The sequence below is a fragment of the Hyla sarda genome, chromosome 7 (assembly GCF_029499605.1).
Source record: "Hyla sarda isolate aHylSar1 chromosome 7, aHylSar1.hap1, whole genome shotgun sequence".
NCBI classification, from domain to species: domain Eukaryota; kingdom Metazoa; phylum Chordata; class Amphibia; order Anura; family Hylidae; genus Hyla; species Hyla sarda.
Genome location: NC_079195.1, coordinates 34,166,238 through 34,185,680, shown reverse-complemented (window position 1 = coordinate 34,185,680; position 19,443 = coordinate 34,166,238). Strand labels below are relative to the sequence as shown.

General features: G+C 43.5%; 1 long non-coding RNA gene across 1 annotated transcript in view; it reads right to left on the bottom strand.

The window, feature by feature from the left end:
- Positions 1-1,403: 1,403 nt before the first annotated feature.
- LOC130281844 (uncharacterized) overlaps positions 1,404-19,443 on the bottom strand; it is a 30,741-nt gene continuing 12,701 nt past the window's right edge. The window contains exon 3 of the long non-coding RNA XR_008846131.1: positions 1,404-1,885. This is a non-coding gene — a long non-coding RNA (uncharacterized LOC130281844). The remainder of the gene's footprint in view (positions 1,886-19,443) is intronic.

Sequence of the window (19,443 nt, the reverse complement as noted above, 5' to 3'; positions counted from 1 at the left end):
TAGGGTTTAATATATTTTTTTTTAGAAGTGTTTAAGGGAAAATATTTGTGCCAGCTAGTTTTGCCTGTGACTTTCTAAAATAATTAAAATTTTTATTTTATTAAAATTTATATATACCATGTAGCACTGCCCCAGGGCTTCAATTCTTTTCGTCGCTGACGTCACATCTGCTCCTTGTGGTGATTGACACACTGTCCGTGGCGGCCCTATGTAGTAAGCTTGAGCACGTGCCGTTAAAGGGGTACTCCAGTGTAAAACATTTAAAAAAAAAATTTTTTTTTTTAAATCAAATGGTGCCAGATTTTTAAACAGATTTGTAAATTACTTCTATTTAGAAATCTTAATCCTTCCGGTACTTATTGGCTGCTGTACATGCCACCGGAAGTTCTTTTCTTTTTGAATTTATTTTCTGTTTGACCACAGTGTTCTCTGCTGCCACCTTTTGTCCATGTCAGGAACTGTCCAGAGCAGGAGAAAACCCCCATAGCAAACCTCTCCTGCTCTGGACAGTTCCTGACATGGACAGAGATGTCAGCAGAGAGCACTGTGGTCAGACAGAAAGGAAATTCAAAAAGAAAAGAACTTCCTCTGGAGCATACAGCAGCTGATAAGTACTGAAAGATTTGTAAATTACTTCTATTTAAAAATCTATCTGTTTAACATTGTTGCACCAGTTGATTTAAAAAATTTTTTTCCACCGGAGTACCCCTTTTAATGTGTATAATGACGCATGCGCGGTGAGTTTGTAAGTTAACTGAGCGTGTGCCCTAATGCTCATTGATGACACATGCACAGGCTAATTATACAGGGCCAGCGCCGGCAGGGGAGCCCTGTGTGTCAATCACCAGGAGCAAGTGTTGTGGTCACAGGCCCCGCCTCTCTGACACTCAAGCATTGTATATAAAAAAGTTTATTATTTATGGATTTAAATCTAAGAAAACAAAAAAGAAAGGTAAGTCTAGCATAGGCTTGTTAACCCCTTCTGCACTGTCGCCAGTTTTACAAGTATAAAATAGAAGGGAACACAGTGTAATAAGTGTTGGGATTCCCCCTGTCACCGTGTCAGCACGGTGCAGGGCCTGCCGGGTCACCGTGTCAGCGCGGTGCTGGGCCTGCCGGGTCACCGTGTCAGCGCGGTGCTGGGCCTGCCGGGTCACCGTGTCAGCACGGTGCAGGGCCTGCCGGGTCACCGTGTCAGCGCGGTGCTGGGCCTGCCGGGTCACCGTGTCAGCGCGGTGCTGGGCCTGCCGGGTCACCGTGTCAGCACGGTGCAGGGCCTGCCGGGTCACCGTGTCAGCGCGGTGCTGGGCCTGCCGGGTAACCGTGTCAGCACGGTGCTGGACCTGCCGGGTCACCGTGTCAGCGCGGTGCTGGGCCTGCCGGGTCACCGTGTCAGCGAGGTGCTGGGCCTGCCGGGTCACCGTGTCAGCGCGGTGCTGGGCCTGCCGGGTCACCGTGTCAGCGCGGTGCGGGGCCGGCCGGGTCACCGTGTCAGCGCGGTGTCGGGCCGGCCGGGTCACTGTGTCAGGGCGGTGCCGGGCCGGCCGGGTCACCGAGTCAGCGCGGTGCTGGGCCTGCCGGGTCACCGTGTCAGGGCGGTGCTGGGCCGGCCAGGTCACTCTCAGCCCGGTCTGACTGCAGATAGATCTGGTTACTTTGATGTCAATGGAGTCTATCATGGACGGTATAAGATCTTCCAGCTGACTTTTTGTGTAATTTTATTTATTTTGCTTTGTGTCATTTATTCTATTTCTGTCTGTTATTACTGAGAATTTCTGCGGTTATCGACCAGTTATTAGCTGCGCTCTGGAAGGGTCGCGCCTGGCGATCTTATTGGGAATACGTGCGGTTCTTCATTCAGGGCGATCAATGTTTGTACGATGACCTGTCAGGAGGAAGTAAATAAAATCTGAAATTGTGTTCTTATAAATATTGACCAAAGATCTGTATTATTATTATTAGAATATAGATATATAGTCTGACGTTTGGTTTTATTCTGACATCCAAATAAAATAAAACAATTGCTTCTGCATCCAAGTTCAGATTATCTTCTGTATTGTGCCCAGAAAATGCAAAGAGAAAATGGCAGCATTTTGTCCCCTCATGTTGCTGGGTCTTTGTAAGGTCTGTACGTTCCCCGACATTTATTAATCTAAAATATCACTCAAATACATTATGACATGAAAACAAAATAAGTACTACAGGGTGGGCTATTTATATGGATACACCTTAATAAAAGGGGAATGGTTGGTGATAACTTCCTGTTTGTGGCACATTAGTATATGTGAGGGGGGAAACTTTTCCAGATGGGTGGTGACCATGGCGGCCATTTTGAAGTCGTCCATCTTGAATCCAACCTTAGTTTTTTCAATAGGAAGAGGGTCATGTGACACATCAAACTTATTGGGAATTTCACAAGAAAACCAATGATGTGCTTGGTTTTAACATAACTTTATTCTTTCATGAGTTATTTACAAGTTTTTTTTGTTTACACTCCATTGACATGTCGCCGAGGTCATTGCAGCAGATTTCAATGCAAGACCCCCTACGAGACCACCCATCTCCCATGCTACAGTTAGCAAATTGCTCGCTAAGTTTCATGAAACTGGTTCAGTGTTGGATTTGCCAAAATGTGGACGCATAAAATCTGTCACTAATGAAGAAACATCAGTGGCTGTCCTAGCTTCATTCAGCAAGTCCCCTCATCTTCCCGTGTGTCACAGTCATTACTGTCCCCTCATCTCCCACCTGTGTCACAGTAATTACTGTCCCCTCATCTCCACCCTGTGTGTCAGTCATTACTGTCCCCTCATCTCCCACCTTAATGTCACAGTCATTACTGTTCCCTCATTAACTCCCTGTGTATCGGTTATTACTGTCCCCTCATCTCCCACCTGTGTCACACCCATTACTGTCCCCTTATCGCCCCTCTGTGTGACAATTATTACTGTCACCTCATCTCCACCCTGTGTGTCAGTCATTACTGTCCCCTCATCTCCACCCTGTGTGTCAGTCATTACTGTCCCCTCATCCCCACCCTGTGTGTCAGTCATTACTGTCCCCTCATCCCCACCCTGTGTGTCAGTCATTACTGTCCCCTCATCTCCATCCTGTGTGTCAGTCATTACTGTCCCCTCATCTCCCACCTTAATGTCACAGTCATTACTGTCCCCTCATCAACTTCCTGTGTGTCGGTTATTACTGTCCCCTCATCTCCCACCTGTGTCACACCCATTACTGTCCCCTTATTACCCCTCTGTGTGTCAGTTATAACTGTCCCCTCATCACCACCCAGTGTGTCAGTCATTACTGTCCCCTCATCTCCCACCTTTATGTCACAGTAATTACTGTCCCCTCATCAACTCCCTGTGTGTCACAGTTATTACTGTCCCCTCATCAACTCCCTGTGTGTCACAGTTATTACTGTCCTCTCATCTCTCACCTGTGTCACAGTTATTACGGTCTGTTCAGTCATAAAAAAAACTATTTTACTTACCTCTGCCTCCATTCCCACGCTGATCCCCCATGCTGCCTCCAGCCCCGTTCTGTGTTCAGTAGCGGGCGTCTTCGGTCATCACCCCGGTTCGGTCATCTGATGCCCACTGCTTGTGTAAAGATGTGCAATCTTAATTGGAAATGACTGACCAAAACCTGTGCAACACCACAAAATTCTTTGTGTTTCCCAACCAGTGTGCCTCCAGCTGTTTCAAAACTACAACTCCCAGCATGCCCGGACAGCCGTAGGCTGTCCGGGCATGCTGGGCGTTGTAGTTTTGCAACAGCTGGGGGCACGCTGGTTGGGAAACACTGCTGGGTCTGATGATTTCTGACTCCGCAGGAAAAACGTACGGTGCATTCTTCTCCGTCTCAGCTGGGGGGCAGTGTGTTCACAGAGGAGGGAGTATTATATAGTAAACACTCCAATAATGTTTGTGGATATTACAGAAAGTGATAAAAACAAAAACAAAATCTATTTTTAAACAAATATAGTTTACACCAGCCAAGATTTTAAACCTACATAACTATATTATTTAAACATCTTTCCCAGCCCCAATTCAGTTCATTTACAAGACCCAGCTGGTGACGGAGAATTCATTTCAGGCAATGCTTCATGGGAAAAAAATATGCAAATTAGCTCTCCTTTAGAAAGAACGAAGTTTAAAGGGGTACTCCGCTGCTCAGCGTTTGGAACAAACTGTTCCAAATTGCTGGAGCCGGCGCCGGGAGCTTGTGACGTCATAGCCCCGCCCCTTCTATGCAAGTCTATGGAAGGGGGCGGAGAACCCCTTTAAGCTCCTTCCTGCCGTAGCCTGCCAAATATGTTATTTTTAACCTATTTACTGTCCCAGCCCACCAGGGATGTTATCTTTAAGCCCCCTCTTCTGCCCCAGCCCATTAAGGATGTTTTTGTTAATCCCTTTCCTGCCCTAGGCCGCTAGATATATAATCATTTACCTCTTTACTGCCATAGCACACCGGGGATGTTATCATTTACCCCTTTACTGTCCCAGATATATAGATATATAATCATTTACGTCTTTACTGCCCTAGCACACCGGGGATGTTATCATTTACCCCTTTACTATCCCAGATATATAGATATATAATCATTTACCTCTTTACTGCCCTAGCACACCAGGGATGTTATCATTTACCCCTTTACTGTCCCAGATATATAGATATATAATCATTTACCTTTTTACTGCCCTAGGACACCGGGGATGTTATCATTACCCCTTTACTGTCCTAGATATATAGATATATAATCATTTACCTCTTTACTGCCATAGCACACCGGGGATGTTATAATTTACCCCTTTACTGCCCCAGATATATAGATATATAATCATTTACCTCTTTACTGCCCTAGCACACCGGGGATGTTATCATTACCCCTTTACTATCCCAGATATATAGATATATAATCATTTACCTCTTTACTGCCATAGCACACCGGGGATGTTATCATTACCCCTTTACTGCCCCAGATATATAGATATATAATCATTTACCTCTTTACTGCCATAGCACACCGGGGATGTTATCATTACCCCTTTACTGTCCCAGATATATAGATATATAATCATTTACCTCTTTACTGCCATAGCACACCGGTGATGTTATCATTACCCCTTTACTGTCCCAGATATATAGATATATAATCATTTACCTCTTTACTGCCACAGCACACTGGGGATGTTATCATTTACCCCTTTACTGCCCCAGATATATAGATATATAATCATTTACCTCTTTACTGCCATAGCACACCGGGGATGTTATCATTACCCCTTTACTGTCCCAGATATATAGATATATAATCATTTACCTCTTTACTGCCATAGCACACCGGGGATGTTATCATTACCCCTTTACTGTCCCAGATATATAGATATATAATAATTTACCTCTTTACTGCCATAGCACACCGGGGATGTTATCATTACCCCTTTACTGTCCCAGATATATAGATATATAATCATTTACCTCTTTACTGCCATAGCACACCGGTGATGTTATCATTACCCCTTTACTGTCCCAGATATATAGATATATAATCATTTACCTCTTTACTGCCACAGCACACTGGGGATGTTATCATTTACCCCTTTACTGCCCCAGATATATAGATATATAATCATTTACCTCTTTACTGCCATAGCACACCGGGGATGTTATCATTACCCCTTTACTGTCCCAGATATATAGATATATAATCATTTACCTCTTTACTGCCATAGCACACCGGGGATGTTATCATTACCCCTTTACTGTCCCAGATATATAGATATATAATCATTTACCTCTTTACTGCCATAGCACACCGGGGATGTTATCATTACCCCTTTACTGCCCCAGATATATAGATATATAATCATTTACCTCTTTACTGTCCTAGTCCACCAAGGATTTTTTCTTTAATCTCTTTACTGCCTTAGCCCATATGGGATAATACAGGGTGGGCCATTTATATGGATGCACTTAATAAAATGGGAATGGTTGGTGATATTAACTTCCTGTTTGTGGCACATTAGTATATGTGAGGGGGGAAACTTTTCAAGATGGGTAGTGACCATGGCGGCCATTTTGAAGTCGGCCATTTTGAATCCAACTTTTATTTTTTCAATAGGAAGAGGGTCATGTGACACATCAAACTGATTGGGAATTTCACAAGAAAAACAATGATGTGCTTGGTTTTAACGTAACTTTATTCTTTCATGAGTTATTTACAAGTTTCTGACCACTTATAAAATGTGTTCAATGTGCTGCCCATTGTGTTGGATTGTCAATGCAACCCTCTTCTCTATACACTGCTATATACTACTATATACACCGCAGGAGAAATGCTAGCACAGGCTTCCAGTATCTGTATACACTGCTATATACTACTATATACACCGCAGGAGAAATGCTAGCACAGGCTTCCAGTATCCATATACACTGCTATATACTACTATATACACCGCAGGAGAAATGCTAGCACAGGCTTCCAGTATCCGTATACACTGCTATATACTACTATATACACCGCAGGAGAAATGCTAGCACAGGCTTCCAGTATCCGTATACACTGCTATATACTACTATATACACCGCAGGAGAAATGCTAGCACAGGCTTCCAGTATCTGTATACACTGCTATATACTACTATATACACCGCAGGAGAAATGCTAGCACAGGCTTCCAGTATCCGTATACACTGCTATATACTACTATATACACCGCAGGAGAAATGCTAGCACAGGCTTCCAGTATCCGTATACACTGCTAAATACACTATATACACCGCAGGAGAAATGCTAGCACAGGCTTCCAGTATCTGTATACACTGCTATATACTACTATATACACTGCAGGAGAAATGCTAGCACAGGCTTCCAGTATCCGTATACACTGCTATATACTACTATATACACTGCAGGAGAAATGCTAGCACAGGCTTCCAGTATCCGTATACACTGCTATATACTACTATATACACCGCAGGAGAAATGCTAGCACAGGCTTCCAGTATCCGTATACACTGCTATATACTACTATATACACTGCAGGAGAAATGCTAGCACAGGCTTCCAGTATCTGTATACACTGCTATATCCTACTATATACACCGCAGGAGAAATGCTAGCACAGGCTTCCAGTATCTGTATACACTGCAATATACTACTATATACATCGCAGGAGAAATGCTAACACAGGCTTCCAGTATCTGTATACACTGCTATATACTACTATATACACCGCAGGACAAATGCTAGCACAGGCTTCCAGTATCTGTATACACTGCTATATACTACTATATACACCGCAGGAGAAATGCTAGCACAGGCTTCCAGTATCCGTATACACTGCTATATACTACTATATACACCGCAGGAGAAATGCTAGCACAGGCTTCCAGTATCTGTATACACTGCTATATACTACTATATACACCGCAGGAGAAATGCTAGCACAGGCTTCCAGTATCCGTATACACTGCTATATACTACTATATACACCGCAGGAGAAATGCTTGCACAGGCTTCCAGTATCCGTATACACGGCTATATACTACTATATACACCGCAGGAGAAATGCTAGCACAGGCTTCCAGTATCCGTATACACTGCTATATACTACTATATACACCGCAGGAGAAATGCTAGCACAGGCTTCCAGTATCCGTATACACTGCTAAATACACTATATACACCGCAGGAGAAATGCTAGCACAGGCTTCCAGTATCTGTATACACTGCTATATACTACTATATACACTGCAGGAGAAATGCTAGCACAGGCTTCCAGTATCCGTATACACTGCTATATACTACTATATACACTGCAGGAGAAATGCTAGCACAGGCTTCCAGTATCCGTATACACTGCTATATACTACTATATACACTGCAGGAGAAATGCTAGCACAGGCTTCCAGTATCTGTATACACTGCTATATCCTACTATATACACCGCAGGAGAAATGCTAGCACAGGCTTCCAGTATCCGTATACACTGCTATATACACTATATACACTGCAGGAGAAATGCTAACACAGGCTTCCAGTATCTGTATACACTGCTATATACTACTATATACACCGCAGGACAAATGCTAGCACAGGCTTCCAGTATCTGTATACACTGCTATATACTACTATATACACCACAGGAGAAATGCTAGCACAGGCTTCCAGTATCCGTATACACTGCTATATACTACTATATACACCGCAGGAGAAATGCTAGCACAGGCTTCCAGTATCTGTATACACTGCTATATTACGATAAATGAAAGCAAAGAATGGCGTTGAAAAGGCTTGATAAATATAGGTTAACATTAAAGGGGTACTCCAGTGGAATATTATTATTTTTTTTTTTTTCAAATAAACTGATGCCAGAAAGTTAAAGGGGTACTCCGGTGCTTAGACATCTTATCCCCTATCCAAAGGATAGGGGATAAGATGCCTGATGGTGGGGGTCCCTCCCTCCCAGTTAAAATCAGTCCCCGGAGCATGTTCGCTCCGGGTCTGATTACCGCCGACCACGGGGCCGGCGGCCCCGTGGTCGCCGGTAATCAGACCCGGAGCGAACATGCTCCGGGGACTGATTTTAACTGGGGTGCTGCGTGCAAGATCACGGGGGTCACTACTGCAAGTGCATAGGGCCAAAAAAAGGATCTTAACGCGTTTCAGAAAGTACGCTTTCCTTCCTCAGAGATCGTTGGCTATGCTGGGTCAAGGCTATTTATCCTCAGTTTGTCCATCTTTAATTACAATATCCACCTGGCTATGGTTAAAAGCTTCCAACTTAACCCCTTAAGGACTCAGCGTTTTTCCGTTTTTGCATTTTCATTTTTTCCTCATCCCCTTCTAAAAATCATAACACTTTCAATTTTGCACCTAAAAATCCATATGATGGCTTATTTTTTTGCGCCACCAATTCTACTTTGCAGTTACATAAGTCATTTTACCAAAAAATCCACGGCGAAACGAAAAAAAAAAATCATTGTGCGACAAAATTGAAGAAAAAATTTCATTTTGTAACTTTTCGGGGCTTCCGTTTAAAAATAACACCTTCTCTTTATTCTCTAGATTCATACGATTAAAATGATTCCCTACTTATATAGGTTTGAGTTTGTCGTACTTTGGGAAAAAATCATAACTACATGCAGGAAAATTTATATGTTAAAAATTCTCATCTTCTAACCCTTATAACTTTTTTATTTTTCCGCATACGGGCCGGTATGAGGACTCATGTTTGCGTCGTGATCTGAAGTTTTTATCGGTTCCATTTTTGTATTGATCGGACTTTTTGATCGCTTTTTATTCATTTTTTCATGATATAAAAAGTGACCAAAAATACACTATTTTGGACTTTGGAATTTTTTTTGCGCACACGCCATTGACCGTGCAATTTAATTAACGATATATTTTTATAGTTTGGACATTTTCACACCGGGCTTAGGACATACAGGTTAAGAGGTTAAAGGGGCCTCATTTATTTCACCAGATAGTATTTAGACATTGTTGCTTGAATCAAAAGAGCAATCCCTGTGCAAAAAAATGCATCAAAAACACACCTTAGTGTGAACATGGTCCAACACAAAAATGTTTTTTCGTGACATATTCTACTTTAACATAGTGGTAAAATTTTGTGGTAACTTGCATCCTTTCTTGGTGAAAAATCCCAAAATTTGATGAAAAATTAGAAAATTTTGCATTTTTCTAACTTTGAAGCTTTCTGCTTGTAAGGAAAATGGATATTCAAAATATTTTTTTTTTTATTCACATTTCCAATATGTCTACTTTATGTTTGCATCATAAAATTGACGTGTTTTTACTTTTGGAAGACACCAGAGGGCTTCAAAGTTCAGCAGCAATTTTACGATTTTTCACAAAATTTTGAAACTCGCTTTTCTTCAGGGACCAGTTCAGGTTTGAAGTGGATTTGAAGGGTCTTCATATTAGAAATACCCCATAAAAGACCCCATTATAAAAACTGCACCCCTCAAAGTATTCAAAATGACATTCAGTAAGCGTTTTAACCCTTTAGGTGTTTCACAGGAATAGCAGCAAAGTGAAGGAGAAAATTCAAAATCTTCATTTTTTACACTCGCATGTTCTTGTAGACCCAATTTTTGAATTTTTACATGGGGTAAAAGGAGAAAATTTTTACTTGTGTTTGTAGCCCAATTTCTCTTGAGTAAGCACATACCTCATATGTCTATGTAAAGTGTTCGGCGGGCGCAGTAGAGGGCTCAGAAGGGAAGGAGCGACAAGGGGATTTTGGAGAGTACGTTTTTCTAAAATGGTTTTTGGGGGGCATGTTGCATTTAGGAAGCCCCTATGGTGCCAGAACAGCTAAAACCCCCCACATGCCATACCATTTTGGAAACTAGACCCCTTGAGGAACGTAACAAGGAATAAAGTGAGCCTTAATACCTCATAGGGGTTTCACGACTTTTGCAAATGTAAACAAAAAAAAAAAATTATCTAAAATCCTTGTTTTCCCCAAAATTTTACATTTTTAAAAAGGGTAATAGCAGAAAATACCCCCCAAAATTTGAAGCCCAATTTCTCCCGATTCTTAAAACACCCCATATGGGGGTGAAAAGTGCTCTGCTGGCGCACTACAGGTCTCGGAAGAGAAGGAGTCACATTTGGCTTTTTTGAAGCAAATTTTGCTCTTGGGGCATGCCGCATTTAGGAAGCCCCTATGGTGCCTGGACAGCAAAAAAAAACCCACATGGCATACCATTTTGGAAACTAGACCCCTTGGGGAACGTAACAAGGGGTAAAGTGAACCTTAATACCCCACAGGGGTTTCACGACTTTTGCATATGTAAAAATATATATATATATTTTTTTTTTTACCTAAAATGCTTGGTTTCCCAAAAAATTTACATTTTTGCAAAGGGTTAAAGCAGAAAATACCCCCCAAAATTTGAAGCCCAATTTCTCCCAATTCAGAAAACACCCCATATGGCGGTGAAAAGTGCTCTGCTGGCGCACTACAGGTCTCAGAAGAGAAGGAGTTACAAATTTTGCTCTGGGGGCATGCCGCATTTAGGAAGCCCCTATGGTGCCAGGACAGTAAAAAAAAAAAAAAAAAACACATGGCATTACATTTTGGAAACTAGACCCCTCTCGGAACGTAACAGTGTTACAGTGAGTACAGTTCATAGATAGACAGCACGGCACTACTTTCCCTTCAGGTGCAGAACAGTGATGTCACGGCAAACTAGGACTAAGGATTGCTGGAGGTGGTGCTCTGACTAGTAATAGTGCATGGAATCGCAACAAAGAAGCAGAGAAATAATCGGCAACTCACCGCGGCCAGCTGAGTAAATCTTCTTTTATTTCATACTCACAAAGATATCATGTGGGAAGAGGGTAGTGGGGGGACACAGGATTACACCTCACACGTTTTTTGAACAGTGGGCCGTAAAAGTGAAAAATTTGATTTTTTTTGCACTATATTGATAGTGTTACCCCAAATTTTCATTTTCACATTGGGTAATAGGGCAAAAGGCCCCCAAAATTTGTAGAACAATTTTGTCTGAGAAAAAAAACACCCCATATGTGGATGTAAATTGCTCTGTGGACGCACTGCAATGCTCAGAATAGGAGTGAAAATTTTGTTGTAATTGAAGTCGGGGGTCATGTGCATTTATAAAGCCCCCATTGTGCAATAACAGCCCCCCCAAAAAAAAAAAACACATGTGACACCATTTTAGAAACTACACCCCTCAATGAACGTAACAAGGGGTACAGTGGGAAGTAACACCTCACAGGTTTTTGAAAAGTGGGCCATAAATTGAAAAATTTGATTTTTTTACAGTAAAATGCTGGGGTTACCCAATTTTTAACATTTTCACAAGGAGTAATATGAGAAATTGGGTTACAAATTTTGGAGGGCTTTTCCCCCTGACTATAAAAATACATCCACATATGGGGTAACGTGCTGGGCGGGCGCACAACAAGGCTCAGAAGTCATAGAGATCACTTTGTATTTGTGGCCTATGGCATATCAGTAGCTGACGGTTAAATACATTACGAGGAAAATACAAAAATGAAACACCCACATGTGACACCATTACAGAAAGTACCCACCCTGAGGAATGGGTATAGGGGTAAAGAGGACATTTCTAACGCACGGGTGTTTCCTAAATTTATTTTCCAGGAATGGATGAAGGGTAGCTTTTGAAAATTACAATTTTCAACCTATGCTCTGCTTCATTTTTCTGGGAACAACTAACATGTGACTTCGAATTGTCGCCTGGAAATACAACAGAGCTCAGCGAGAACTCTTCGCATTTGAGGCGGATATTTGTTACGGACCTAACAGTTACATACATTCAGAGGAAAATACAAGAAAGGAACACCCACATGTGAGCCTATTACAAACAGTACACCCCCTAAGGAAGGTGTATAGGGTGAAGTGGAGATTTGGAACAGACGGGTGTTCCCTTCATTTATTTTCCAGGAATGGATGAAGTGTACTATGGGGGGAAGAAAATGCAATTTTAGAACTGATATGCCAATTATTTTCCCAGAATGATGACCCAGAGTACAGCCAAAAGTAAAAATGATGCCCGCCCCAAACCCTATTCTCTGAATCATCATTCTGGGAAGGGGATATGTGGGGCCGACCCTATTCTGTTACCTCAAATGCGCAACCCGCTCAGGTGGGGAGAGAGAGCTTTGCGCATTTGAGGCAACTGCAAACCTCCAATGCTGTTGACTCTGTGTCCCATGACCCATTTTTGGGGGACAAAGATATTATGAGGGCATTGGGAAAGAGGTTTTGGGTTTGATTTTTTGGGGGTAGGGTATTTTGGTATAAAATTTGGAAGACAATGTACCCTGGCCTGGTACATTGGAGCCGAATTCTGGGGAATGAAATTTAGGGCAAAGGATGGAAAATTTAGTACTCCATGGAAGTGTGATACTCCCTGAAGCAGCCTATGCAGAGGCCCGGATGATCGGGGAAAGTGTCACACTGAATGGTGGTGTCCCTCCGTCTCCCCTTCCTGTGACACACTCTGGGACGATCCGGGGACCTAAAGTTCCAGAGGTGCTCTGACCCGCTCTTTGGCAGTCACCAAAGATGAGGGCCTTTAGAACTACCTTTTGGAACTCCAGGTATGTCCCTGTGTTGCCAGCGTTCTGGTACAGTATAAAAGAGTTGTACATGGAAACCTGTGCCATGTAGACCGCAACCTTTTTATACCATACGCGTGTTTTCCGCATGGCGTTATATGGTTTGAGGACTTGATCAGAAAGATCAACTCCCCCCATATACTGATTGTAGTCCAGAATACAATCAGGCTTGAGGACCGGTCCCGCGGTACCTCGCACAGGGACAGGGGTGCTGCCATTCCCATGAATTGTGGTGAGCATAAGGACATCCCTCTTGTCCTTATACCGGACCAACAACAGGTTCTCATGGGGAAAGGCACGGGACTCACCCCGGGGGATAGGAGCATGTAGGGAATGATGGGGCGGAAGGCCTCTTTGATTCTTCCGGACTGTCCCACAAGCGACCGTGGATCTGGCGGCGAGGGATGAAAAGAGAGGGATACTAGTATAAAAGTTATCCACGTAAAGGTGGTAACCTTTATCTAGCAAAAGGCCCCAAACGATTTTCCCGCTAACACCCAGAGTGGGGGGACATTCTGGGGGTTCAAAACGGGAATCTCGTCCCTCATACACTATAAACTTGCAAGTGTACCCGGAGGTACTCTCGCAAAGTTTATACATCTTCACGCCATACCGCGCCCGCTTGGTCGGGATGTATTGCCGGAAGCTGAGTCTCCCCTTGAAGCTGATGAGCGACTCATCAATAGAGACCTCCCGCCCCATGACATAGGCCTCCCAAAATCTGGCCCCGAAGTGATTGATGACCGGCCTGATTTTATACAGGCGGTCATACGCGGGATCAGTTCGGGGGGGGGACATGCCGCTTTATCAGCATAATGCAAACATCTCCGAATGGCCTCGAACCGGGAGCGTGCCATGGCCATACTGTAGAGGGGTGTCTGGTAAAGGACGTCCCCACTCCAATATTGCCTGACACTGGGTTTTTTAACTAGACCCATATGCAGCACAAGGTCCTCATTTCGGCTGCATCGACTGGAGTCCAGCCGCCGGGTCTAGCTAAAAATTAGCCCGGGTTAGCGGCGACAAACTGTTGGGCGTACAGATTCGTCTGTGTAACCATCAAATTAACAAAGTTGTCACTGAAAAAATGACCGAAAAAGTCCTTTTCAGTGAACCCGGCAATGTTAATTTTGATTCCTGAGTCGCCAACAAACTCAGGAATCACGGGCTCGTGGTCCGCTGGCTCAGCCCAGTCAAGTTCTCCGGTACAAGGTACCAGTGACCTTGGCAGGGGGGCTTCACTAGTATTAGCGCCAGGGGGACTCATACTAGCATGGGGCACAGGGTCAAGGGCAGGGGAGGTTTGCGGAACCGCATGGCGGCGAGTTGGCCGCCTTGGTGGCTCATCATCTGAACTAGATGATGAGGAGGACGATGAAATAAGGAAGGTGAGGTCTTCATCGTCCTCTGAGCCGCTCTCGGTGTCGGAGGCAATTATGTCATATGCCTCCTCCGCCGAAAACACTCTGCGGGCCATTTCCCTACTCTAATGGGGATACGGGTATGTATGTGTGTGGGGGGGGGAAACTTTATTGGTGTGTGTGCTGCGTGTGGTGTGGTGTGGTGTGGTGCGATACTACCTCCCTAACCCGCCCTAACCCTCCCTAACCTAACCTAACCCTCCCTAACCTAAACTAACTAAACTAACCCGCCCTAACAGAAAAAAATATAAAATAAAAAGGGGACTTTAAAAAAAAAGGGGACTTCTAGCGCAAAAAAACCCCACTTTGGCCACCCAATCACAACTGTACTGAGGGGGGTGGCCACAATGCCAGCCCCCAGTACAGCATGGATGGTGATTGGTGGTGTATACTACACCACCAGTCACCATCTATATCCGGGTCACAGGGTCACACGTGACCCTGATGACCCGGAACTGCTGCAGAACGCTGGTAAGTAGTTACCGGCATCCTGCAGCGATCGCCGGTATAGGAGGTCCTCCGGACCTCCTCCGGCACACTGCCGGGATGTCTGCTGATTAAAATCAGCAGACATCCGGCTCCGATCCCCGCCCGGCGAGCTGCGGGGAACGGAATCGCAGCGCATCACTTGTCTGAATTGACGAGCGGTGCCCTGCGATCGCCGACATGGGGGGGTCATCATGACCCCCCTGGGCGATATGCCCCGATGCCTGCTGAACGATTTCAGCAGGCATTGGGCACCGGCTCCACTCCAGATGGCTGCGGGGGGCCGGTAAAGCACATGACGTTCTCATACGTCATGTGTCCTTAAGGACTCGGACATGGAGACGTATGAGAACGTCATGTGTCCTTAAGGGGTTAAATAATAAAATTGATATTTTATACATAGGCAAACATTTCAAAATCTGTTTTTAGACCAAGTGGGGCCATAGAATTCAAATTAAAAATCCATCTGCCTTCTGTTCTGGACATGGCTGCTATATAGTCTCCACCTCTCCAATGTTTCATTACTTGCTCTATTCCGAAGAATATCTATTCTATTCCACCAGATAGTATTTAGACATTGTTGCTTGAATCAAAAGAGCAATTTATAAATTACTTCTATTAAAAATCTTATTCCTTCCAGTACTTATCAGCTGCTGTATGCGCCAGAGGAAGTTGTATTTCTTTCTGGAGTTCCTTTAAAGGGGGTACTCCTGATCATGGGGGGCCCGCCGCAATCTTTCATGCAGCACCCCGCTATCATCAGCCTCCAGAGGGAACATCTGATGAATCACGATCACGGGGGTGGAGTATTGTGACATCACAGCTCCGCCCCTCGTGTGATGTCACGCTCTGCCCCTCAATGCAAGTCTATGGGAGGTGGCATGGCGGCTGTCATGCCCCCTCCCATAGGCTTGCATTGAGGGGGCGGAGCCGTGAGGTCACAATACTCCAGCCCCGTGATCATGATTCATCAGACCCGGAGCGATGTTCGCTCTGGAGGCTAATGATAGCGGGGTGCTGCATGAAAGATTGCGGGGGTCCTTTGGATAGGGGATAAGATGCCTTAGGCCCGGAGTACCCCTTTAAGTCTGACCATGGTGCTCTCTGTTGACACCTCTGTCCATGTCACGAACTGTCCAGAGCAGCATATGCTTGCTATGGGGATTTGCTCCTGCTCTGGACAGTTCCTGACATGGACAGAGGTGTCAGCACAGAGCACTGCGATCACACTGGAAAGAACTACACAACTTCCTCTGTAGTATACAGCAGCTGATAAGTAATGGAAGGATTAAGATTTTTTTTTTACAGAAGTAATTTACAAATCTGTATAACTTTCCGGCACCAGTTCAATTGAAAAAACAAAACAAAACAAAACATAGTCTTCCACTGAAGTACCCCTTTAATATTTAGCTCAGAGATGGACACCCTCGAATAGTAAATCTGGAGATGATGTAAATAGTTAATTGATGCAATTTTCCTTTTTCAATTTAGCGCCATCTGCATCTCCGTTTTTTGGAAGACGATGGTGACTTCGTATACATATACTGTCTGTTAAAAGCAATTGGCGCAGTGATCATTTGCCTCCAGCTATCCACCCAATTTACTAGATAGGTCTTGTACCATTTTTGGCATCTCAATTTAATTGAGTGTTGTTTTTTACATAGAAATCATGTTACTGAGATGAAGACATCATTGTCATTAGAATACTATGCCTCCTGGGTTGTATGACAATTTACCTGGTAAGAGGTGTTTTCTTACTATATGTTCTGTATACTTGGGGCTGGGGCCAGATTACAGCATAGACAAAAGGGGCTAGGGCCGCTGACAGCAACCTTTAAAGGGGTACTCCACTGGAAAACATTATTTTTTTTTAATCAACTGGTGCCAGAAAATTAAACAGATTTGTAAATTACTTCTGTTAAAAAATCTTAATCCTTCCAGTACTTATCAGCTGCTGTATGCTCCACAGGAAGTTCTTTTCTTTTTGAATTTCTTTTCTGTCTGACCATAGTGCTCTCTGCTGACACCACTGTCCATTTTAGTAACAGTCTGGAGCAGGATAGGTCTGCTATGGGGATTTGATTCTATTCTGTCTAGACAGTTCCAAAAATGGACAGAGGTGTCAGCAGAGAGCAATGTGGTCAGACAAAAAGGAAATTCAAAAAGAAAAGAACTTCCTCTGTAGTATACAGGATCTGATAAGTACTGGAGGGATTAAGATTTTCTAATAGAAGTAATTTACAAATCTGTTTAACTTTTTGGTAGTGTTGCTCATGAATATTCGCAATGCGAATTTTATTCGCGAATATCCGCGAATATAGCACTATATATTCGTAATTACGTATATATATTTTTTTTGTTGTTTTTGTTTTTTTTCTCACAGTACCCATCACAGTGATCACCCCTCTCTGCTTCCAGCTTGTGTGGTGTAAAGAAGGCTCTAATACTACTGTGTGAGACTGGCGTGCGAATTTTCGCATGTGCGAAAATTTGCATATGCTAATTTCGCATATGCGAATTTTCGCTTATGCTGTTTTGTATATGCTAATTTTCGTATACGCGAATATTTCGCATATGCGAAAATAAAACGCGTATATTACGAATATGCGAATTTAGCGAATATATGACGAATATTCGTCCATATATTCGCAAAATATCGCAAATTCGAATATGGCCTATGCCACTCAACACTACTTTTTGGCACCAGTTGATTAAAAAAAATATGTTTTCCAGCGGAGTACCCCTTTAAGTTGTTTTATATAAAACAACCTAAAAAATATAAATCAAAATAGGCTTAATCTTGCCCATATCCCGCCCCCCTACAACCGTTATAAAATGTTATTAAAAGGTCTATGTAACCCAGAATGGAACCACTAAAAATGAATAAAGAAATAAAAATGTTTTAGGGCAATTCACATTAGTTAAAGAGGTACTCAACTCCCCAGCATTCGGAACATTTCGTTTTGAATGCTGGTGCGGGCTTCGTGACGTCACACCCTGTCCCTTATGGGAGGGGGCGTGATTGCCGTCACGCCCCCTCCCATAGACTTACATTGAGGGGGTGGGGCTCCATCTTCAGCCCCATCTTCTGCCCCATCCTCAGCTCCCTACCATGCTGTGCTGTAAACAATAGATCAGTGTTTTCTAGCCAGGTGCCTCCAGCTGTTGCAAACTACAATTCCCTGCCGAATGATCTCCTTCCCACCCAGAAGTCGCTCCACCCATTGAAGGAAGACAGGCTCCCTGTCATCACCTGACTAGTGATGTCATGTCTCGGGCCCCACTGCAACCTGAGATGACACTCATTTCGTATGCTGATAAAAATAAACATTGGGGCAAAAATCACAGAATTGTGAGACCACCATCAAACACAGGTACGGACTGTAATGTCAGTTTATCTGTAATTTGTATTTTTTTCTTTGGGTCCTGTTTAGACATTGTTTGTGTCTGAACAGTTTCTGTGTTAATTCTACTTGGGATGGGAAGAGTTAACATTCCTGATTTCAGTACTAGGAGGATATATAAGGCCTCTTCAGGTGCTGTTTGGTGCTGGTGATTAGACCTGTATTCTGGCCATGTTGGCATCATGCTAACTTTGTCTCTGTGCACATATCCTGAGTTTTAACCATGGTCATCTGTCTTGTTTGATATATAGATTTTTGCCTGCTTTGTTTGTTTTAGTACCTTTGTCGGGTTTTATTATTCTTATATGTTTGTTCTGCATTTGCTTTGTGTTGCCTTAGTCTATATTCATGCTGTGCGTTATGCCAGTCCTGTTTTGACTTTGTTTGATCCTGCAACTCTGATGATAGAATCCTGTTCTGAGCCTTGTGCTATTCTGTCTATCCAGGAGTGAGTGAGTCTTGTGCCTGTACCCGTGTTTGATTGTATTTAGGATTTCTGTTTCCTCCTAGGCTAGTATCCTGATCCCTCTGTGGAGAGTGTCCACTAGCTAAGAGCCTATTTGGCTTTAGTATTAATGTCCCTCCATTCTTGGAGTGGGGTGTCTAGTGTGTTCCTTATTCAGAGTCCAGTGTGAACAGTGCTTATGATTTTCTGACCTGTTCAGTGTTCTGACATTCAGTTAACCTGTTCCTCTCCTGCATCTCCTGGTTTTGTCTGCTGTATACTTATACTCATATCTATTTTTGTTCATATTATCATATCTGCCATTAATCTTGATTCCGGTTTCTGGACTGTATGTTAGCATGCTATATCCTGCCTGGTTTATCTGTTTTTTGGTTATTGTATTCCTGTTATGTTCCTGATTTGTTTCCTGACCTTGTACAGTTCTGTTTGTTTTGTTGACTTTGAAGCCCACACACTTTAGCACAAGGAAGGGACCTGCTCCAAGTTGTCGATCCGTCGTATAGGGAGAGTGGTTTAT